The sequence below is a fragment of the Rattus norvegicus genome, chromosome 17, assembly GCF_021556685.1.
Source record: "Rattus norvegicus strain SHRSP/BbbUtx chromosome 17, alternate assembly SHRSP_T2T, whole genome shotgun sequence".
Lineage (NCBI taxonomy): Eukaryota > Metazoa > Chordata > Mammalia > Rodentia > Muridae > Rattus > Rattus norvegicus.
Genome location: NC_141550.1, coordinates 55,502,673 through 55,528,097, shown reverse-complemented (window position 1 = coordinate 55,528,097; position 25,425 = coordinate 55,502,673). Strand labels below are relative to the sequence as shown.

The 25,425-nt window shown below is 38.4% G+C and overlaps 1 long non-coding RNA gene across 2 annotated transcripts in view; it reads right to left on the bottom strand.

Annotated features, from left to right (window-relative positions):
• Positions 1-25,425, bottom strand: part of LOC148000195 (uncharacterized) — a 279,681-nt gene that overhangs the window by 193,091 nt on the left and 61,165 nt on the right. The window contains exons 3-6 of one of the 2 annotated variants that reach the window (XR_015641703.1): positions 15,090-15,237; positions 14,116-14,209; positions 11,069-11,213; positions 6,857-7,020 (exon numbers count right to left, since the gene is read on the bottom strand). This is a non-coding gene — a long non-coding RNA (uncharacterized LOC148000195). The remainder of the gene's footprint in view (positions 1-6,856; positions 7,021-11,068; positions 11,214-14,115; positions 14,210-15,089; positions 15,238-25,425) is intronic. The other variant, XR_015641704.1, reaches the window with a different exon arrangement.

The following is a 25,425-nucleotide window of genomic DNA, read 5'->3' as shown; positions in this document are numbered from 1 at the left end:
TCTGAGTGCCTCCAAAAAGAAATTGGAGCGAGCATATATTAGCATCTTGACAGCACATGTACGTGGTCTAGAACAAAAAGAAGCAAAAACACCCAAGAGGATTAGATGGCAGGAGATAATCAAACTCAGGGCTGAAATCAACCAAGTAGAAAGAAAAACGACTACACTAAAAAAAAATCAACAAAAGCGGGAGCTGGTTCTTTGAGAAAATCAACAAGATAAACAAACCCTTAGCCAGATGAACCAGAGGGCACAGGGTCTGCTTTCAATTTAACAAAATCAGAATTGAAAAGGAAGTAATAACAACAGAATCTGAGGAAATTAAAAAAATCATCAGATCCTACTACGAAAGCCTATATTCAACAAAACTGGAAAATCTGGATGAAATTGGACAACTTTCTAGACAGATACAAGGTACCAACGTTAAATCAGGGTCAGAAGAACCACATAAGAATCCCATAACTACTAAAGATATAGAAGCAGTTATTAAAAGTCTCCCAACCAAGATAAAGCTCAGGACCAGATGTGATTAGTGCAGAATTCTATCAGATTTTCATTGAAGACCTCATACCAATACTGTTCAAATTACTCCACAAGATAGGAACAGAAAGAGTATGACCCAATTTTTTCTATGACTCCATAATTATGCATATACCTAAATCCACACAAAGAACCTAGGAAGACAGGAAACTTCAGACCAATTTCCCTCACGAATATTAATGCAAAAATACTCAATAAATTCAGCAAACCGAATCCAAGAACATACCAAAACAATCATAACCATGATCAAGAGGGGTCCTTAACAGGAATGCAAGGATGGTCAATATACAGAAATCCATCAACGTAATACACTACATAAACAAACCCAAGGAAAAAAGCACATGATCATTTCATTAGACACCAAGAAAGTATTTGACAAAATTCAACACCCCTTCATGTTAAAACTCTTGGAAAGATCAGGAATTCAAGGTCCATACATAAACATAGTAAAAGCAATGTATAGCAAACGAATCATCATACCGAAACCCCAGGGAACATCAGGTAAATGGCTAAAGAATAAATATAAGAGGTACAAGATGAGGAAATGACAAGGAAACTGAACCCATGAAACTTCGATGATATGGTTGCCTAAGCAAGACAACAATCAATGTGCCCATGTGGACTGGGGACATTTTTATATTGTTCCACCTTCCCAACTGGATGAAGGGCTATAGGTAGTCAATGGATGCTGAGAGATGGGGAATCAGTTTTCCCCAGGAATAAGCCCCCTAACATATTGTCCAATTTCAAGTCATATTGACTTTAAGTGCATTCACACACACACACACACACACACACACACACACACGCACACGCACACGCACACGCACACACAGAGAGAGAGAGAGAGAGAGAGAGAGAGATTGAGAATGCATAAGAACACTAAATCAGATTAGTAGGTTGTATGTATGTTTCTAAAATTATTTTAAATAATATGTATATGAAAAATAATAAAGAAAAAAGGCTTTGAATTTCAAAAGAAATCTGGGGTCTGGGATTAGAAAGTATGTAAATAATGTATCTATGTATGAAAATTTAGAAACATTTAAAAAATAAAAATTTAAAGCTAAATGTATAAATACCTTAAAATTTTTCCTGCAAAGAAATCATAGTTTAAAAGTATTTATGATGATGAAAGTAAAAAGCCCAGCCAAGGCATCAAATTCCTCTTATCATTCTGCATTACCGTGAGCTAAAACAGGACCTGAGACTCTGATATAAGAAACTCTACACAAAGTTATGCAAGATCGACTCTGCTCAATGCAAGCTTATGCCTAACACATGACTGCCAAGAAATGTACTATAAATCATCTCATTCTAGGAATATGGGTGCCTTGAGTCAGTAATAAGTTGATTTGCTGGAGATGTGCTTTTGATGCTGGAGCACTGCTCTGGATCAGGCACCAGGATAGAAGAAAGCAGCCTGGTGAGTGTGGCAGCACAGAGTGGATGTTGGTGGTTTCCTGTTCTACAGTTAAAACCTAACCCGCCAGCTGCTTCCCTAGGTCCACACTGCTAAACTATGGAACTTTGCGATCTCTGGGCTAGAGTGTAGACTGAGGATTTCCACTCGGCTTACATTCTATCATTTACATTGTTTCTTTGGTTACTTGGGTCATGCTCAATTGTTCCACCTTATCTCTGCCCTTGCACTGTAAACGGTATTTTGGTTGATGTAGTTTTGATTCTTCATGTTTTGATTTTGCTGAACTTAGAAGGTGAAGATGGCATCTTTACTCTTATCTAATATTGAACATTTCCAGAACTGAAATTGAGGAAACTGAAATTCACAGTGGGTTCATTCTCAAATCTGAACTACACTGTGAAATTGTATTCACCTTGTGAAAATTGGTGACATGAACAGGACAGATAACTGTAGGCAGTTATTAAACAGTGACATGGGTTGACATGTGAGAAGTGAACAAAGGCATGGGTGAGTTCTCCAAATTGCTCAGTAGAAGTGTTGGAACGGGCAGCTTAAAGTGGAGGACTTGTCCAAAGTCAACCAGTGATAACCGCTTAATTAGTCAGAATCTTGCAAAGTCAGTCCCCGTCCCCTTGCCCTCAGTTCCTGAAAGCACTGAAAACTCTTATAATTTTTCTAATCATTTTAAACTACTTATCTCTTTTAACCAAGGGTCCTGAGGGAAAAATCCTACCGACTCCTGGGATTTAATAGAATTTTCTGATAACCTTAATATTCTTTGTCATAGCTGGGAAATGTGTTCTATCTCTTCCATCCAAGTAGAACCATAAAAGAGTCAGAAAGCAGTTGTTAGTCCATTTCCCACCAGGCTAGAAATAAAGTGTCTTCAGGGAAGCTTCCTCTGGTAGCAGATGGAAATACAGACATCCATAGCCAGGCATTAGACAGACATAAGGCACACACACACACACACACACACACACACACACAAATTTTATATACATATATGTATGTAATATTATATATAATATAATATATATTCATACACAGAGAGAGCGAGCGAGAGAGAGAGAGAGAGAGAGAGAGTCTAAATGTGAGGTTGGGAAGTTTTCCTCCTTCTCCTCAAAATCTTACTCTTGGGACTCTTTTCCTCCTGTTTAGTGGGTGTGTCCAACTTCTATATGATAGTTTTGCTTCATCTTATAATATTTTATTTTGTCATGGTTGTTATCTCTTAGAAGCCTGTTCTTTTCTAATGAGAGACAGGAAGAGAAGCAGATCTGGGGGAGGGGAGGGGAGTTGAGCAGGGACTATGAGGAAGGAGGAGAAACTATAATAAGGCCATATTCTATTCCTTTTTTAAAAGAAAGTAAAGTATCTACTACAAGATAAAGCTATCAAATAAGAACGTATGATGCATGGTGGGCTTTTGATTGATTGTGTCTCATGAAAGAAGTATAAGGAGAAGGTAAAATATATTATTTCATAATATAAACCTTTGCAAATCCATCCTCAATTGCAAAAATTGACTAATCAGTTAAGTTCTCCAAGAAGCCAAAAGCAAAGAAAGAAATCAAGTAGTAAAGAAAGGTAGATCAAATCAAGTATGTCCAGAAAAACAATGCCAAGTGGGTCTCATATTTCCTACTCTCAGGTACTTTCTGTAGGTGTGTTCACTTAATTTGTCAAGCACCCTCATTCACATGCAATAACATGTTTCATACCAACATGTAGCTCATTGCTTTTCTGCTCCCTATACACTGTATGATAAGGACAAGTTCCCTTTAATGCCTAGCCCATATCTGCATTGTGAGATGCTGCCTGTCCCCCTACATCTGATGTTTAAAGTTTTCAGAGCACTCTTGGGAAGGTTGTCTTTTGCAGTATATGCAAAGTTTTAATCTCTTCCTTGGCTTCTCTCAAGAATGCAGCAAATTTTCTTACAATCTTGGTAACTCAGAAGCTAATTTGTCCTTGGGAAGTTTGGAGGTCTGAACCCATTTAATATGATGAATATATTTCTCTGTAACTACTAAGCACCTTAGTGGGAAGACCAAATAAGTCCTGCAGGCTGGTGACAATACTGTCAGAGAACAATGGTGCTAGAGCAGTGCCTTACCATTCATGGAAGAGGGCTTATTTACATGCCAAAGAGCAGAAAGAGAGCTAGAAATACAAGGCTAGACATTTTGACAGGGTTGAAGACTTGGTTTGAGAGAAAAGGAAATAGATTTAGGATACGTTAGCACTTTATTTGTTTACATACTTTTTTTATATGGGGCCTCACACTATTGTTAAGGCTAGCCTGGCACTCGGATGATCATCCTGCTTTAGCACCTGAGTGGTAGAATGCTATGATGTCCAGCTGCTTGCCGCATTGGTATTCAAAACATGTATGAAAGACTGAAAGGAGATTTAAAAACTCTAGCCAAGCGTGAGTTCAACTCAAAGGCTGTAGCAATCAGAATAGACATCAAAAGGAATTGCCTGAAATTTTGTGGTTAATGGTTTCTACTTACTTTAATTTATGCCGAACTCTGAACAATTTATTTTCTGTTTTCTCTAAATGAATGGGGAGGGAAATGTCTGTGTGTACATGCCGGTGTGTATATATGCTCCTTGCTATGAACTCATGAGACCATTCCTGACTTCGCTTTTGTGTGTTTGTTGTAAAACTTGTCAGAAACAGAAGCTAGAGTTGGAGGAAAGACTTCTTATAGCATTATTTTAAATCCCACCAAAGTGTGCTTTTCAGGTAAGAGCTGACAACGTGACTGAGGAGATCATAACAGGCATGTCAGTCAAATCTTAAATTGTTCTTGAGACAGCCGCATGTGCAAGCATGATTTTGTGTTCCTACCAAGTGCCTTGTCTAAGTAGGAAATTTCAAAGAGGTGTTAGTGTGATGTACTTCCTAGTAAAGAACCTGGAGTAATTAAGTGGTTGCATATGGAACTACTCTTTGGCGCAAGGTAGAAACAGAGGGGTTGTATATTGTTATACTAAAGGTGTCTGGTTGCCATACATATTTCAGCTCAATAAGTGATCTATCTGCAGCCGTGACTTCAAATAGTAACTGTGGTATCCGTGTGGTGTACTGTAACCTTTCCCCATGATATCATGAGAACTACAAACCTAAAGAGAGAATTAGTCTCAGATTTCTTAAACTAGACATGAAATTCATGGTACAGCAGAGTTAACGCTAAACGAGTATAAAAATGCTTTAGTCTATTTCCTATTGCCAACAGGACAACACCATATATCACAAAGAAGCTTACTTTCTCCAAGGTCAAAATGCTACATGTGGTGATGGGCTTCTTACCAGTAGAACCCAGAGGCTGCTCTCAATAGAGAGTGCTCTGGAATCTTAGCCAATTTGACTTTCACAGTGAACTCACTTTGTAGATAGTCATTCACTCAATAAAGGGTCCAAGTCACTTAAGGGTCCTGCCTGGTCTACCTCTTCATATCTTTTGATGGACAATCCATTTAGTATGAGTTCAACAAAAAAAGTTCATTCTCAACATATAGCTAGAAAAACCTACTTACAAAAGGTCATTGAGAATCTTCTTTATGAAAGAGATGATGTCATTGGCCTTGAAATAAGAAGCAGGCCACAGGCCTCCCAGCACCCCATCAGTTATGAGTAATGGAGGATACATCTTGTCTAGACCAGATAAGAATTCCTCTCAAATCTCCTTTCAGCACTTTCAGAGGAGCTAAGGAATGACAGCAGTGGTCGCATATCCACTAGACCTCATAGCTACAATGGCAGGCTTCTGGAACGCCATGAGAAAGGTCTAGGGGAAAAGCACACTTAAAAATATATGCATGCTGCCTAACTATTTTTTGCCACATTAAATATTTTACGGAAACTTAGGTTTCAAAGAGAACTGATTTATGGAAATCAAAAACAAAACCAAATCATGTGTAATGTGATAGGCAGATCCAAAGAATGGCTTTGGATGCCTTGATGTTCTGTTTGTTTGTTTATTTTATCTGTTATTGTAAGTTCTTGCCTCAGATGCCTGTGAAGCAAATAGAGTTTGCCTAACCTTGTCCTCTAAAGAGACTTTACCTTCACACCCACATCCTTCAGCTCAGAAGTAGAACTGAGGTCACTGTGCTCACTATTTTCTGAGTGCTTGATAATCTTCATTCTACCTATAACTGAGAGTTTTCCCTGCTTCTTCTTTTTCATCCAAGATCCTCCTAATAATTGAATTAATGGCTTCCTTGCTTGTTTCACTAAAGAGTTTTAAAAATCCAAGTAAATACATGCATTTAAAGAGCAAAACTTGTGAAATTATCATATTCATATTTTTGAAAAACATTAATCCCTTCCTCCTTTTACTCTTTTTATTTAAGTTACATGCTTTTCTTTTTTTTCTTTTTTTTTTTTTGCAGATTTATGTAGATCTTGAGTAACCTGAGAAACGGCTATAATCCTCATCCCAGGATTGAGGACCTATTTTTAAACGTTATCATATGAGAATTTCCAAATTGGTAGACTTTTGTTGATTATCAGAGCCAAGATCCTATTGTACAGAACAGGCAAGTTCAGATCGGCAGCATCCTCTGCAGTGCGGCTTGTTTCTGTCTGGAAATGGATCCACCAGATGGAGTACTTAACACGATCAGCACCCCATTCCTCCCTAGTATGCCACCGTGTAGGGGAGAAAGCCACTCAGTAAGTGGGGATGAATGATGAACTGGACAGGGGCTCCTTGTAGTAAAAGTTTTAGCACTTGCAGCCAGCCAGTAGGCACAGTTTAATTAAACCATTTTGAAATGGACATAGATTTTGGTGCCTTGTAAATTGCCTGGGTGATCCCTTTGCTGCCACAGAGCAAAGTGGTGGGTGTTCTCACCACAAGTCACGTTTCCTACCTCCATCTGCTCTGCTAATTCCAGTGACTCCACACTTCAGTGACGTGAACGTGATTGCTTCTCAGATACTGTTGTTCATCCTGAAGGCCATGGAAACTTCCACAACTGCTCCCCCAAATCCATTTTCTTCCCATGTTTCCTGCCTCTGGCAAAGAATCTTACGTCTGTAAATAAATGAAGGAATGCGTTATCTAGGTGCAGGCCTACCATCGCATGTTTGCGTTGTTGCTGAACTTCAGGAACATTAACTTTAAAGTAGATGCCGATAACAAAGACAGACATATGGCCACCCGCTTACTGTCTTCAGGCCACGCCCATCATGTCATGGGAAACCATAGCTGGTTTCTTTTCTTTCCTTTTTTCCTGTAAAGTCCTGTTTCACCTCCTACTATATCCTCTGCAAACTGCATGGCGTTTTAGATAGAGTCACCAGGAAGTTCTTCCCCCGAGCAACCTTCTGGCTGCAATAAACGGGTGCCTACAGACATTGCATAGATATTGCACATACAGTAGGTCTGTGAAAACATTTCCCTGCTGCATTTCCTTCCCATCTATGCACTAAATATCTGTAATAACATTTCATTTAATGTAAAGTAACTTACTTTCTGTGAGGCACAATTGGATATGCACATTACACTTGACAACTACTGAACCATAAGTACACAAATCAACGGAGGCAAGGAAAGCTATTTTACCAGCCAACTTTATACAGTATTGTGTAAATTAGGCAGACCTCTTGTGACAGAGAGTACATATTTGTAAATTTGCTAGCTGGTTTGGAAATGCAGTGCAGAATATCTCTCTTCCTCTGTGAGGCTAAGTCATTTATTTCAGCCAAACTCACAGACATTTCATATTCTGGTTCTATATTAAGGCACATGGAGCAGTTCAGGTTGGTCCTTGGAATGAGAATAGTTTTGATTAGTGCCTAGGCTCTGTGCTAGATGGGTAAGTGTTGTTTTGCAAGTTGCACATTTTCTTGGAGCTTCAGGTTTCTCCTCTGAAACCTGAAACGACAATCAAACCTACTCCAAACAAGCTGTTCTTTTTATATGAGAATAAGGAATAGCAAGTTTGTAGCATTATCAAGGCCCTGAGTTTAAACCTTTTCAAAGAAGAATAACCTGGAGTTGGGGTGGGGGAAGAGAAGGAGGAGGAGAAAGAAGAGAGAACACAGAAGGAGTTAGAGTAGGGATAGTAGGAGGAAGAAGAGTAGAAGGAGGAGGAGAATTTTGAGAAAGATGTAGAGAAGAAGGAAGATGTGAAAGAGAAGGGTCAGGAAGAGGATATCATGGATGGAAATGTAGAGAAGGATATTGTAGGGAAGGAGAAGGACGAAGGGCAGGGAGGATATAAGGGAGGTGGCAAAGCAGGAGGAGAAACAAGGGAACATCTGATTAGTGTCTGTGGTACCTAATCAGAATGTTGCTAGGTAGCTTAATTTGGTCTCACAACCCATGCTTTTGCAGTAGCTTCTGAAATTCTAGGCTTTGGTTTCCTAATCTGGGTTCTAAAAAGAAGTGACTTGAATTTTCCTTGTTGATTTATTCACAGGGCATGGTGAGCAGAGTTCATCTAAAATATGTGGGAAGCAGTCACTTGCTGGAAATTCTTGTAATTTTCTTAGAAGATATTCCATTGCCACCCTCCCAGCTATTTTATTTTACCCATGCAGTCTCCTTTTCCACTAAGTCAACTGAATTCTCCTCACTTCTCTTCAAGTCTATGCTGTGGTTTTACCATAGCACCCCCAAATCCTCATGGGGATCCTACTTCAGCTTCCATGATTTCCTTTTTCAGTCTATGGTCCAATTAAGAGTTTATCAATTAAAACAGAAGTTTGAATAATGTACTCCCAGCCAGGTGCCTGTCTCAGAGGCATATTCTTTTTTTTTCTAGTTGTTTGTTTTATATTTCAATAGTAAATGTACCTTTATTTATTTATTTTTTTATTAACTTGAGTATTTCTTATTTACATTTCGAATGTTATTCCCTTTCCCGGTTTCCGGGCAAACATCCCCCTAATCCCTCCCCCTTCCCTTCTTTATGGGTGTTCCCCTCCCCATCCTCCCCCCATTGCCACCCTCCCCCCAACAATCACATTCACTGGGGGTTCAGTCTTAGCTGGACCCAGGGCTTCCCCTTCCACTGGTGCTCTTACTAGGATATTCATTGCTACCTATGGGGTCAGAGTCCAGGGTCAGTCCATGTATAGTCTTTAGGTAGTGGCTTAGTCCCTGGAAGCTCTGGTTGCTTGGCATTGTTGTACATATGGGGTCTCGAGCCCCTTCAAGCTCTTCCAGTTCTTTCTCTGATTCCTTCAACGGGGGTCCTATTCTCAGTTCAGTGGTTTGCTGCTGGCATTCGCCTCTGTATTTGCTGTATTCTGGCTGTGTCTCTCAGGAGAAATCTACATCCGGCTCCTGTCGGCCTGCACTTCTTTGCTTCATCCATCTTGTCTAATTGGGTGGCTGTATATGTATGGGCCACATGTGGGGCAGGTCAGAGCCATATTCTTATTCTTAGACCAAGAAGCTCACCAACATCTAACAGGTTCTGTGAGCCTTTGTCTTGGTTTCCTGTTTCATTTCACAACAAGTCAAAGACATTTACATCTATGCCAGCCCTGAGCTCCTATAATTTCTGGAACCTTATTGAAGCATTGTCCCCGCCCCCAAATATACTTTAACATTTATAATCAGATGAGAAGAATCTGAAATGTCGTTTTCCTTCCCTGGGTCATGGCAAGGCTTCCATAGTCTTTTGGAGAACCTCTTCTGAAATGTCTAAAACATGCCCAATATGTTATTGTTTGGATGTTAACTATGCCCAACCATCTTTCCTAAAATGTACATGTGTGAACTTCAGTTTCAGGCCAAAGCCCAGCTCCAAAAGTGCTGATGGTCTGAAATGCTTATAGCATAAAAAGTACTGGAATACTCTGTGACCTCTAAAATATTTAGCTTGGGATACAATTCCAGGTGTCAAGGTGAATTAGTCACTTGACAATGAGATATCCAGAGTTGGAAAATGTAGTTTATCAGACATCCAGGAGATTCAATACATCTTTGGAAAAGAGGAGGGTCAGAGTATAGTGAAATATCTGTTCTGTGGTGATTTCTGGCTGAGAAACCAGCAGCAGCAGCAGACGCCTCCCCCAAGCCTGACATTGTTCTAGTATTTCCATTTTATTTTCATATTATTGGTACGGGTCAAGAGGTAATCACAGAAGATGCCATGTGGCATCAAGTAACCCACAGAGTCCCTAGACTCTGACAGCATCCCAGTATGTGAGATCTTGCTTCTTATGATGCTTACAAGTATCTTCCAAATATTTAACCAGTACTGCTGCTGTCCTGTTTGTCCTTCTTGACTTGTGCTGGCAGGGGGCATGGCAAACTCTTGTTAGCACGCTTAATCATGGTGTCTAGATATTATTAATTCCTTCTACCTCCACATCTAAACTTCAGAGAAAAGAGAAAAAATGATGATTGGACTTACTGATTTCAGTTTTGGTCAGACAGTTAGAATATTGGCAACTTTAAGCAGCAAAGATGAATTCTTTTACTAATGCCAACAATAGTAGTTGATTCTTGTTACATTGGTTCTGAAGGAGGTCTGTCAAGTCCCTCTGGTATGTTGGCATCCCTCTTGTACCTTTTGTGCACTTGCTGTTTCTCCATTCATAAAACCTACTTCACATATCTGTTTCCTGCTGGAATAAAACTGCCTTGTGGGTTCAGGTTCCTCACACTCTATCTGGATGTTTTTAAATAAATGGATAGATGGAATTTATAAAAGTGCAGGTAAAGGTATTGAGTGAAGGATATGAAACGAAACTTGTAAAACTGTGGGTTCTAAAGACTGTAGTAGTCTCTTAACTAGAACCAATTCTCGGTACTTCCTTTGTATTGATGTAAAATAATTTCTAATAGCGAAAAATAAAATTATGAAGCTGGCATCACTATATGTACATTTTTCTGTTCTGTGAAAGATAAGAAATGATTTTAAACAACAAGCCCTGAAACTAGAAAATTATTTGGAAAGAAAAGATAAATATGACACAGGATGTTAAACTAAAGTATCTAAATGCCTGGACAGAAAATGTATCAAGGAAGCTCTACAATTCGCAAATAAACACATGAAAAATGCTTCTCATTGAATATTATAAGTAAAATGACAATTAAAAATGAAATTATACTACTCACTCACTTTGTAAGTAATTGACTCTAGAACTCTGACAACATTGAACGATGGCAAAGATACAGGGTAACAGGAACAGAGATGTAACGCTTTGAAGGTTTTCTCATAAAACCAAATGTCTCACACCATAACAATCAATGTCCTTGGTATTAACCTAAAAGAGTTGAAAACTTATGTCTGCAAACATCTGAATGCATATTTTTACAGAAGGTATACGTATACCTATCAAACTATGAAAAAACCAAGATGAAGCTCAGTGGGTGAACATATAAGTCATCTGTAGCTCATTTAAACAATAGAATATTGTCAACACACGCAAAACTGAGTGCAAGCAATGAAAAGATATGCAATACTTATACACGTTTAGTAGTCCTCACATATCACTGAGAAGTCCATTTAAAGACAATCATCAAATGCTTGAAACCAAGCATATATACTAATATGTCCCCTATGTACACATATATGATATAGTTTGATTCATAAATTTGGGACAGTAAGATTAACATGACTAATAATGATGAAATAGAAAGTCAACATCGATTTCTTTTCCTCTCTTTTCATTTCTTAAGCACAGTACCATGCCCATCCATGTAATGACCCAGATTACTACTAAATGACTGTAGATAGGCAACTTGCACAGAATGGATACATTGGACAATGAGGCAATATCCATTGTAACAGGATGAACTATGGTGACTAGGTTATATTACTAAGAGTAGCAGGGTGGTGGTTGTCTCTGGAATTTTCTTTTTAATAATTTTGCACTATAATTGACAGGGAAAATGATCCACAGAAAATTAGAACATCTCTATTTAGAAGTAAAAGAGGCCAATTTTAAATGGTCAGAGACTGCAGAGTTACAAGTAAATAAAAACTATATTTTCTTCCATCAGTTTCAGCATTTCAAGATTCATACTGAGGTCTTTGATCAGTTTAGAATTTATTTGAGAGCAAGGTGGCAGATATAGATCTAAAGTCCTCAATCCTAGATGAAAAGCATCTGTCAATTAAGATAGAGAAAACCCATCTACAGGGACGAGTTCCCTGATAGTTTATTTGAACTTGACTGGTCAATCCTAAACATACATACATAAAGACAATACTAGGTGGACCTGGCAGGTTTCATTTATATAAACAAATGTATTTGAATCTTTCAGCCTCATTTCCATGCCTAATTTCTTATGTAAACCTGGCTAAACTAGTTTAACAAGAGCCAGGCCACAGCCAGACTTCTCCGTTGCCTCGACATTTTTCCTCCACGGCATTAATGTCCCACAGATTCAGCTTTATGGGATCTTGGGCCATGGAAAGTGTAGATAAGCTTTCTGCTGTAATGTCACATGAATGGTCTATGGTCCAGCCCTCAGAAGCCTTTGTTGCATCTGAAGCCTCATTCACTATTCATATTCAGGCAGCATTTTGCTTTTCTGAGCTCCCTCTAAAAATCACTTATTTAGCTTCACATAAGAGCATTCTAGATGTGTTCTAGCCTGCCTCTTCAAACACTTCCAGCCTCTTTCCAAAAACAGTTAAGGGACTCCTGGTTTACTTTCTACTGGTGTGGTAAGTGCTATGACCAAAGCAACTTGGGGAAGGATCCCATTTATTTCACTTTATAGTTTACATTTCATTACAAAGGCAACAAGGAGGCAGCAAATGGAGCAAAGGCCATGGAGGGACGCTGATTATCTGTTTCTTCCAATCTGTTGCTCAATCTGTTTACTTATGCAACCCAGGACCACCTTTCCAGAGGTGACACCACTCATAGTGGGCTGGACCCTCCTACATCAACTATTAATCAAAAATACTCTATACACTTGCCTATTGGGTGGCATAATCAGGGCATTTTCACAATGACTGTGCACACTTTCCCTATGATGATGGCTCAAAATACCTGATACTTCAAGCCATAATTAACCCTTAAGTGGAATTTTTCAGGTCACAGTGAAGAATAGCTGACTATATATTATAATAATTATATATTTCAAAATAATACAGTAATAATGTGCTTACTTATATTTTGTAAATTCTTTAAAAACTCATGCAGGCTTATAATACATTTTGATCACAGTCATTCCCTAATTCTTCGTGGATCCACCGCTCACCAGTACACCCTTATTTTATGGTCCATATATGTTAGGTGCTGTGCCATCATTGATAATAGTTGACTGGAAGTAGAATGTACAGTGTCACTGTGTGAAGAGTGGGACACAGTATGACTCTCAGCAGCAGCTTATTTAGCATCATTTTTCCCTTCACACACTGCTCTCCATGAAGCCCATCTGACCACAGTTCCTTTTTTCCTTTAAGAATCAGAATTGATATAGTTCTAGTTAGGTTGGGTTGCTATATATATTCTGTGGTTTAAAATTTTGTTTTCAAATTTTTCAACGCCACATGTTAAATATACTTTAAATGCAATTTAAGAAGAATACTAGCATAGCTTTTTTTTTCTTTTGGGAAAAAAATCATAGAATCATGTGTCAATACTGACACTCTTAAGGGAAAATGTTGGGACAAATATTTTATGACATTGATTTTACACTGTCACTATCATTTCTAAATGTGATACTGAATGCACAAAAGGAAAAGAAAGTTAAGTTAGACTTGAACAAGACTTAAAATACAAGGCATCATTGGGCCTTGTCAAGAAAGCAAAAGGAAAGTAGTTTAGAATAGAAAGTACTTTTCTAGAATACAAAAATAACATTTCTAAATTGCCAACAACAACATCATCACAAAGATTCAGTTTCAAAAGTGGGTAAAGCAAGCTGCATGTGGCGGTGCACAGAAGTATTCCAAGCACCATGGAGGTCAATGCAGGAAAATCAAGAGTTTGAAATCATCCAGGACAAGGTAATGAGACTGTGCCTCAGAAGAAAGGAACACACAGAGGTTGAGAAGTAACACTTTTTCATAGGAGTTACTCAAGTGGCTAATAGGCACATGAAAAAGTGTCCAATGTCATTTGCTACCAGATAAATGCAAATCAAAGCCACATTGACATCTACATAACATTCAGTAAGATGTCTGTCATTAGAAATAAAGTAAGTTACCTGGCATGACATGCACTTGGAACTGTCATGTGTGGCTGATAGAAGCTGAAATGATGGAGTTGAACTGGAAATGTCTTGGTTATTCTTCCAGAATCTTATAATAAAATGACCAGACAATAAGTTAATTCCATTCCTGGTTAAACACAACATAGAAAACATGATAGAAGATATTGAAGCTCAAAACTGTGCACAAATATTCACAACAGTATTCAAAAAGGACAAAAGGGTATAAAACACCACTGTCAGTCAGAATAATGACTAAGTGTACATTCATATTAAAAATATTACTCTCTCATAAAAAGTAATATGGGATTAATACATGTTAAAAGAATGAACTTTATTTTTATTGGGTATTTTTTATTTAAATTTCAAATGTATCTGCTTTCCTGGTTTCCCATCCATAGATCTCCCTATCCCATCCCCATTTCTCCTTCATCTAAGAGGGTGTTCCCTACTCCCACCCCTTCCTGCCTCCCAGCCCTGACATTTCCCTACACAGAGGGTAGCAGCAAGGACTTCTTCTCTTTCTCTCTCTCTCTCTCTTTCTTTCTTTCTTTCTTTCTTTCTTTCTTCCTTCCTTCCTTCCTTCCTTCCTTTCTCTCTCTCTCTCTCCCTCCCTCCCTCCCTCCCTCCCTTCCTTTCTTTCTTTCTTTCTTTCTTTCTTTCTTTCTTTCTTTCTTTCTTTCTTTCTTTCTTTCTTCCTTTCTTTCTTTCTTACAGAGCAGTAAGCCTTTGTTTCAATCTTTTTCAAATTAAACTGTCTGACTTGGTTGTATTGAGGGGGATTAGTCGAAGAGAGCAACTCCCATGTCCTCATCTGATCCTTCCACTCTTCCTTTGCTTCAGTCATGTCTGGGTCTGCAGCAGCCATAGGGGCAGCAGCCACAAATGCAGATGGATTCACTAGGAAGGCTTTGAGCTTTTCAGCAAACTGGAAGGTGGACTCAGTCTCCACAGACAAAGCCAGGACCTACTTGTTTCCATAGATGATGGTGAACATGAAGCAACATTCCTGTGGAGGTGTGTCAGCAGTTTCTCCAGAGCTGGCTTGTTTTGCAGATGCCCCACTTCCACCATGGCCTTGTGCATCATGCTGTTCTCGCTAATCATCACCACAGCCTTCTGTCAAAGGGACATGTGGATATGCTGCATTAGTTTGGAGTGGACATTGTCTGCTTCCAAAATGAAGCAGTTTTGGTAACCATCCAAAAGTTGGATGACCTTTAGGAATTAGTTGGATTTCCAGGTTGTCTTGTCTTCCCTGGAAACCATGGCAGTGTGTCAGTGATTGTCACATGGGGTTTAAAGATGATGTCACTCTCATAAGGATGCCTGGTGAGAGTGAGCTCTGCTTTTATACTCTATGTGAGGTGTGTCCTATTTCTGGAACACATCATTTCCCCAAAGGGGCTGTGGTTCTAAGAAGAAAAGAGTAGGGTAGGGGCCACATGCCTATTTCTCTCATTTTGTTTTGTTTTCACTGCCAGGGATGGTTCTTGGGATGTCATGCATAGCAGGCTAACTCACATTCTGCTGCTGAGATGTAGTCCCTCGCCACATTATTGCTGTAACCATTTTATTTGGGTGGGTGGGAAAGTGTTAGTGACAAATGAGTGTGTATTCCATTTAAATGCTCTGGCCTATGTCACCAACCTAATTACAGCAAAAGTACGAAAACATAGATTCATTTTTGAGAAAGACATACTTCCCTCCTGTGCCAGTTTTTATTTTATCTTTTGAAGAACTACAATGACCACCAAGATCGCTAATGAGCTTAATATTTGATGTAGATTTCTGTCTTTTTGTTTCTTATACTGTGAAAAGAATCCTTGTTTTTTTAAGCAACAGAATCCACTAAAGTATCTGGGGCACTCCAATAAATTGATAGCATCTTCATCCAGTTAAATGATTAAATTTTCTGTGGTATGATTATTATGTGAAATTTTACACAATCATAAAATGACAATAGTTACATGTTTAAATATAAAAAACAAGAAATATGACTAAGTGAAAAATAAAGTTTATCAGACACATAAAGATCACACTTTGAAATCAGAAACACAGAAAATTGGATTTTATACAAAGATAAATTAAAGTGTTTGAAAACTTATATGCTAATCAGTATACTGATCATTTATAATTCAGTATCTCATTTAGATCCCAATATATTCTATTGTTATTCATATTAGAGATAAATAAACTGAGGCACATTTGATTGTAAGATGCCCATAGATTATTATAGAAATATTTGAAATGATTAAGTCCAACATGGTGGACTGACAAGAGGATGACTTGGGGAAGAGGAATGAGATTAGGTGGCAGTATTGGTCATAGGAAGAAAAAGTAACACGAACAAAAAGCAGTGTTCAGAGTTCTGGAGACTAGGAAGTTCAAAACCAAGGTTACAGCAGGCTTGGTGCTCAACGGTAGAGGATAAGCTTACTGACAGCTACTTTCTTTGCATGGCCTTTCCTTGGTGCTTGTATGTGAGAAGAGAGAGGGCTCTCATTTTCCCCTTTTCTGAAGATACCAATCCTACCATGGAGTTTCTACCCTTGGGACTTCAGTTGAACAGCTCTCAAGAACTTTTCATTAAAAATACCATGGAGGATTGGGCTTTCAATACAGAGAGCTTTTGTAGTACACACATAAATTAGTGACAACAGAAACATTTGGAACAACTTTAATTTAAAGTAAGTAAGTAAAATGGAAAGGTAAAAGGTAAAGAGTTCTTTCTTTTGAAGACTTCGCATCCCAGTACTCAGTCACCCACCCTTTGTGAGTCTGGTGCTACTCTGAAGTTCTGCTAGAGTACTGAGTTCATATCTCTGCAGCGTTTATTTTTTGGTGCCAACCCAGACTCTGTGGAGAAAAGAATTTCAGGACCAGCTAACAGTCATGGGGAAATGAAAATCTCAAGTGTGCTCCCTGAGGATATGACCAAGACTGTAACAAACATGGCAGAGAGGGTGGTGTCAAAATTAACAAATAATTTTATTTATCTCAAGTTTCTAGGGAGTCACTGCTATTCCCTTACAATATTCCCACTATTATTTTGCTTGGTCAAAGTTAGCTCCAAGAGTCTTCCCTATGATTTATCATGGTTCCCTGCCAGCTTCTTTGCTCTTTATGCCATGACTTCATTTGTCACAATAGCAGTTTAGTTTAAGAATTCTCTGTACTATCTGATGGTAAGGCCATATTTCTGAAGACAATACTTGTATGTGTCATCAGAGAGAAGTTGAGCTTGTGCCTAACTATAAGCTTTACCCCTGGTGACTAGCATTCATTGTACTAGAAAGTACTTGAAGGCATACTAACAGATGCAATCATCAATACATCCCAGCTATAAACCATGTGACCTACAGCAATGACCTGACTATAAGATATACTGGCACAGTAGTAGCACAAATGTTATGAGAGTAAAGAGCTGCTTTCTGGCTGGCTTTAAGGCCCTCTCCATGTGATGTAGCCTGACACTGCTAAAGTGGACAAGAGCCCGAGACTAGATAGGTCATAGGCCTAGGGGAAAATTTAATTCAATTATTCTGCCAAAGGAACACAGCAATAAAATGACTCCTAATGACATGCTGCTATATCTGGAGATCAGTGTCTTCCTCAGTCCTTATGAGAGAAGCTTCTTCTAGCACTAAATGGAACTAAAACAGACACTCAAGTGGACAATGTATGGTGAGTGAAAGACTTTGAGGTTCTCAGTCCTAAACGGTATGTCTTTATCAAAGCTCTCACCTCAAGGCTCAGGGATCTATGTGGGAGAGGAACCAAAAGGTTGCAATATCTAGAGATGGCAGATGACTTCAAGCAAATAGTATCTTCTAGACACAACAGCACTAATGCACATATGAACTCCCAGAAACTGGGGTAGCACATACACAGCTTGCACAAGGTCAAGACAGATGGTATTCCAGTATTGATATGGAGAGTGGACCCAGAGTTCTACGTTTAACCAAAAGTTGTTTACAATAGAATCTGGCAAAAGAAAAAGAAAATCAGGTTCCTCCAATGCAGTCTTATTGGGTGTATTAACCAAACTTCAGGGCAGGCCCCATGAACAGGAGTAATTGGTCAACAACAACAACAACAACAACAACAACAACAACAACAACAACAACAACAACAAAAAGAACTCAATCGTATTTCATAGACTTTCTGTCTCATTTTGTTTGTTTCATTTTTCTGTGGGGTTTTGTTTTGTGCATTTCTTATTTTTTGTCTGTTTGTTTATTAGTTCATTTTAAAGAGGGAGAAAAAGAACATAAAGTTGGGTGGGTAAGGAGGTGAGGAGGATAGGGGAGGAATTAAAGGAGGGGAATACATCAAAATATATTACATGCAAATCTTTTTAGCTTAAAAATCAAAGAATTTTCTATGCTACCTGTGTTGGCATTTTAAATTTATTTGGTATATGGACAGGCTTTTCAAAGGAAATTGTAGCACATTTCACTGAAATGATATCACTCTGCAGGAAATTGTATTGATTTCCCTCCTAAGGATATAGAAAAAATTTAGGCAGAATAAAGTTTTTCCTTCATGACTAACTCTAGACATAGTCCAGAATTATGAGGATTATGAGGATCTTTTTTGTATGTGTCTCTGTCTCCTGGCACTCTGGTTTGAGATGAAAGATGAATATTTGCTTCTTTCTTTCAGGAGCCCATTCTTTAGTGTTCAAAAATTTGACATTCAGTTTTTTAATAATTCTGAAGGAAGAGGAACATACAGATTTCTCTCCAGATGTGACACCAAGTCTCAAGATTTGGAGGTGGGCATAGATAATATGCTCCCCAATATTCTCTGTCTCAGATCCTAGAAAAAAACCTTTCTGACAAAAAAGAGGGAAATGAGAAACTTTCTGGAATATGTGGAATATCTGTTGAAAAGTTTTAAAAGTGTGGTGTGTTTATTTACTGTGCTATGAGTGTACTATGAGGAAAACATATAAATGCTCCACTGAGGCAAAATGTTTTCTACTTTTTTGAAGTACACCTTCGTATGTTCAATATTCTTAAAATGTGAATATACATGTGTATTTCACTGCAAAGCTAAAAGTTATTTGCAAAGTTTTCCTCAAAAAATTATGGGACATAATCTTGATTGTAATAGAAGTATAAGCATTTTTTTCTGGTTGTTTTAGTCTTTCCTAAGGGTGTATATACTTGAAAAAGCAATCATCTTCATTAGAACTCTTGCAGGTGCCCAAACAGAGACAAGCAGATTTATGTTCCAAGCTTGCCTAGTCTACACAGTGAATTTGTCTCAAACAAACAAAACCACAAAAATATGAAAAAGGAAAACCAACCATCCAATCAATCAAAGAAGAGACTGAAGGATTGGCTGATCATTGACCAGCCCAACTTGGGATCCATCTCAAGGCCTGGCACCAATTCCTGACACTGTTACTGATGCTATGTTGTTCTTGCAGATAGGAGTCAAGCATGGCTATCCTGTATACGGTTCTACCAGCAGCTGACTGACACAGATGCAGATACTCAGAATTAAGCATCAGACTAAGGTCTGGGACACCTATGGAAGAGTTTCAGGAAGAGGGTAGCAACCCCATAGGAAGACCAACAGTGTCAACTAATCTGGATCCCTGGGAGCTCCCATAGACTGAGCTACCAACCAAGGAGCATACGTGGTCTGGTCCAAGGACTCTGACACATATGTAGCTGATGACTATCATGTCTGGTCTAGTGGGAGAGGATGTGACTAAACCTGTAGAGACTCGACGCCCTAGGGTGGGGGGGTTGGGGCACTTTCTAAGAGATAATCAAGAGGTTGGATGGAGGAAAAACTCTGCAAGGGGGTACTGGTAGATAGGGAGATATAAACAAATAAAATAATTAATTAATTAGAACCCCATGATTATTTTGACATTCTTAGGTTGATCATAATTGAAACAAAATGAAAACAAGTACTAATAAAATTGTAAAGCAGCTGGACCATTTCTGATGTCTTGTCTCAGGCTTTCTTGAGAAAGACAGGAAGGATTCTAGCAGACATATTTCCTGGGATGTGAATGATACTAACTTCATTGGCTTTGACTGTGCTGGTATCGATAAGAAAGACAAGAGCTGAAGGGTAGATTTTAGGTTGTGTGTCTGTTTGGTTAATTTTTCTGAATTTTTTTGGATATTTTAAAATTACGTTTCAATGTTATTCCTTAACCTGGTTTCCCATCCATATACTCCCTATCCCATCCTCCCTTTTTCTATAAGGGTATCCCCACAAACAACCACCCACTCTGTCCCACCTTCCCACTCTGACATTCTCCTACGCTCGGGGCCCAACCTTGGCAGGACCAAGGACTTCTCCTCCCATTGGTGCCCAACAAGGCCATCCTCTGCTACATATGCAGCTGCAGCCAGGGGTCTGTCCATGTGTACTCTTTGGATGGTGGTTTAGTCCCTGGGAGCTCTGATTGGTTGATATTGTTGATCATACGGGGTTGCAATCCCCTTCAGGTTCTTCAATCCTTTCTGTAACTCCTCCATTTGGGACCCCGTTATCAGTTCAATGATTGGCTGCAAGCATTCATTCACATCTGTATTTCTCATTCTCTGGAAGAGCCTCTCAGAGCTATATCAGACTCCTCTCAGCATGCACTTCTTGGCATCCACAATACTGTCTGAGTTTGGTGGCTGTATGCATATGGCCTGGATCCCTAGGTGGGGCAGGCTCTAAATGGCCATTCCTTCAGTCTTTGCTCGAAACTTTGTCTCCATATCTCCTCCTATAACTGTTTTTGTTCCCTCTTTAAAGAAGTACTGAAGCATCCACACTTTAATCGTTCTTCTTGAGCTTCATGTGGGCTGTGGATTGTATCTTGGGTAATCCAAGCTTTTGAACTAATATCCACTTATCAGTCAGTGCACACCATGTATGGGTTTTTTTTTGTGATTGGATTACCTCACTCAGGATGATATATTTTAGTTCCATCCATTCGCCTATGAGTTTCATGAGGTCATTGTTTTTAATAGCTGAGTAGTGCTTCATTGTGTAGATGTACTACATTTTCTGTCTCCATTCCTCTGTTGGAGGACATCTGGGTTCTTTCCAGTTTCTGGCTATTATAAATAAGGCTGCGATGAACATAAAGGAGTATGTCACCTTCTTTTTTGTTGGAGCCTTTTTTGGGTATATGCTCACTATGTCCAATTTTCTGAGGAACCTTCAGACTGATTTCCAGAGTGGTTGTACCAGCTTGCATTCCCACTAAAAATGGGAAATGTTCCTCTTTCTCCACATCCTTGCCAGCATCTCTTGTCACCTGAGTCTTTTATCTTAGCCATTCTGATTGGTGTGAGGTAGAATCTCAGGGTTATTTTGATTTTCATTTCCCTAATGACTAAGGATGATGAACATTTCTTTAGGCACTTCATTAATCCTCAGCCGAGAATTCTTTCTTTAGCTCTCTACCCCATTTTTAATAGGGTTATTTGATCCTCTGGAGTTTAACTTCTTGATTTCGTTGTATATTTTGGTTATTAGACCTCTATCAAATGTAGTATTGGTGAAGATCTTTTGTCAATCTGTTAGTGGACATTTTGTCCTAATGACAGTGTCCTTTGCCTTACAGAAGGTTTGCAATTTTATGAGGTCCCATTTGTAGATACTTGATCTTAGAGAATAAGCTATTGGTGTCCTGTTCAAGAAATTTTCCCCAGTGCCCATGTGCTCGAAGCTCTTCACTTTTCTTCACTCCACTTTTTCTTCTATTAGTTTGAGTGTATCTGGTTTTATTTGGAGGACTTGAGCTTTGTACATGGACCAATTTGCATTCTTCTACATGTTGACTTCCACGTTGACCATGGTTGAACCAGCACCATTTGGTGAAAAAGCTATCTTTTTCCCACTGGTTTTAGCTCCTTTGACAAGGATCAAGTGACCATAGGTGTGCGGGCTTTTTTCTGGGTCTTCAGTTGTATTACATACATATACCATCTTGTCTCTGTACAAATACCATACAGTTTTTAATCACTATTACTCTGTAATACAACCTGAGGGGATGGTGATTCCCCTAGAAGTTCTTTTATTGTTGAGGATAGTTTTCATTATCCTGTGGGGCTTTTTTTTTTTGTATTTCAAATGATTTTGCAAATTGCTCTTTCTAACTCTATGAAGAACTTAGTTGGAATTTTGATGGGGATCACATTGAATCTGTAGACTTCTTTGGGCAGGATGGCCATTTTTACAACATTAATCCTGCCAATCAATTCGGATGGGAGATCTTTCCATCTTGCACTTACTTGATCATGATGAATGATCGTCTTCATGTGTTCATGGATTCGGTTTTCAATAATATTATTGAGTTGATATTCGTAAGGAAAATTGGTCTGAAGTTCACTTTCTTTGTTGGGTCTTTGTGTGACTTAGGTATAAGCATAATTGTGACTTCATAGAAGGAATTGGGTAGTGCTCTCAATTTCTTTCTTCAGAGACTTGAAGTTCCTGTCACACAGATCTTTCACTTGCTTGGTGAGAGTCACACTAAGGTATTTTATATTATTTGTGACTATTGTGAACGGTGTCATTTCCATAATTTCTTTCCAGTCTATTTGTCCTTTGAGTAGAGGAAGGCTACTGATTTGTTTAAGCTAATTTTATACCCAGCCACTTTGCTGAAGTTGTTTATCAGTCTTAGTTCTTTGGTGGAGCTTTTAGGGTCATCTAAGTACATGATCATATCTTCTGCAAATAGTGATACTCTGACTACCACCCCTCCAATTTGTATCCCCTTGATCTCCTTTTGTTGTCTGATTGCTCTGGCTAGGATTTCGAGTACTATATTGATTAAGTAGGGAGAAAGTGGGCAGCCTGGTCTAGTATCTAATTTTACTGGGATTACTTCAAGTTTCTCTCCATTCAGTTTGATGTTGGCTACTGGCCTGCTGTACATTGCCTCTACTATGTTTAGGTATGAGCCTTACATTCCTGATCTTTCCAACACTTTTATCATGAAGGGGTGCCGAATTTTGTAAAATGCTTTCTCAGCATCTAGTGAGATGATCATGTGGATTTTTTTTTCTGAATTTGTTGATATAGTGGATTTGTTGATGAATTTCCATATATTGAACTATCCCTGCATCTCTGGGATGAAGTCTACTTGATCATGATGGATGATCATCTTCATGTGTTCATGGATTCAGTTTTCGAGAATATTATTGAGTTGATATTCATAAGGAAAATTGGTTTGAAGTTCTCTTTTCTTTGTTGGGTCTTTGTGTGGTTTAGGTATAAGCATAATTGTGGCTTCATAGAAGGAATTGGGAAGTGTTCTTTCTGTTTCTATTTTGTGGAATAGTTTGGACAGTATTGATGTTAGGTCTTCTACGAAGGCCTAATAGAATTCTCCACACAATCCAACTGGTCCTGAGCATTTTTTTTTTGGTTTGGAGACTTATAATAACTGCTTCTATTTCTGTAGGAGTTATGGGACTGTAGAGATGTTTTATCTGATCCTGATTTAACTTTGGTACCTGGTATCTGTCTAGAAAATTGTCCATCTCATCCAGATTTTCCAGTTTTATTGAATATAGGCTTTTGTAGTAGGATCTCATGATTTTTAGATTTTCCTCAAAACCAGATGTTATGTCTCCCTTTTCACTTTTGATTTTGCTAACATGGATACTCTCTCTTGCCCTCTGCTTAGTCTGGCTAAGGGTTTATTTATCTTGTTGATTTTCTCAAAGAAAATATTGATTTTTTGTATACTTCTTTTTCTTTCTATTTGGTTGATTTCTTCCCTGCGTTTGATTATTTCCTGCCTTCTACTCCTTCTGGGTGTATTTGCCTCTTTTTTTGTCCTTGAGGTGTGCTGTTAAGCTGTTAATGTATACTTTCTCCAGTTTCTTTTTGGAGGCACTCAGAGCTATGAGTTTTCCTCTTAGCACTGCTTTCATTGTGTCCCATAAGTTTAGGTATGTTGTGCCTTCATTGTCATTAAATTCTACAAAGTCTTTGATTTCATTCTTTATTTTTTCCTAGACCAAGTTATCGTTGAGTAGAGCATTGTTCAACTTCCATGTGTATGTGGGTGTTCTGTCGTTTTTGGTTGTTATTGAAGACCAGCCTTATTTCTTGGTGATCTGATAAGATCCATGGGATTATTTCAATCTTTTATATCTGTTGAGGCCTGTTTTGTGTCTGATTATATGATCAATTTTGGATAAAGAACCATGAGATAGGGAGGAGATGCTATATTCTTTTGTTTTAGGTTGAAATGTTCTACAGAGGTCTGTTAAATCCATTTGGTTCATAACTTCTGTTAGATTCTCTGTGTCTATGTTTAGCTTCTGTTTCTATGATCTGTGCATTGCTGAGAGTGGAATGTTTTAGTTTCCCACTATTATTGTGCGAGGTACAGTGTGTGTGTTTTGAGCTTTAGTAAGGTTTCTTTTATGAATGTAGGTGCCCTGCATTTGGATCATAGATATTAAAGATTGAGTGTTCATCTTGGTGGATTTTACCTTTGATGAATATGAAGTATCCTTTAGTATGTTTTTTGATAACTTTTGTTTGAAAGCTGATTTTATTTAATATTAGAATGGCTGCTCCATCTTTTTTCTTGGGACTATTTGCTTGAAAAATTTTTTCCAGCCTTTTATTCTGAGGTAGTGTCTGTCTTTGTCACTGAGGTTATTTCCTGTATGCAACAAAATGCTGGGTCCTCTTTCCATATCCAGTCTGTTTATGTCTTTTTAGTGGACAATTGAGTCCATTGATGTTAAGAGATATTAAGGAATAGTGATTGTTGTTTCCTCTTATTTTTGTTGTTAGAGATGGAATTTTTTTGGCTCTCTTCTGGGTATATTTCAAGAAGATCACTTTCTTCCTTTTTCGATGGTGTAGTTTCTCTCCTTGTGTTGGTGTTTTCCATCTATTATCCTTTGCAGTGCTGTATTTATGGAAAGATATTGTGTAAATTTGGTTTTGTCATGGAATATCTTGGTTTCTCCATCTATGTTAATTGATAGTTTTGCTGGATATAGTAGCCTGGGCTGGTACTTGTATTCTTTTATGGTTTGTATGATCATTTGGCTTTCATAGTCTGCTGAGAGGTCTAGTGTAATTTTGATAGGTCTACCTTTATATATTACTTGGCATTTTTCCTTACTGCTTTTAATGTTCTTTCTTTGTTTTGTGGGTTTTGTGTTTCGGCTATTATGTGATGGGAGGAATTTCCTTTCTGGTCCAATCAATTTGGAGTTCTGTAAGCTTCTTATATGTTCATGGGCATCTCTTTCTTTAGGTTAGGGAAGTTTTCTTCTATAATTTTTTGAAGATATT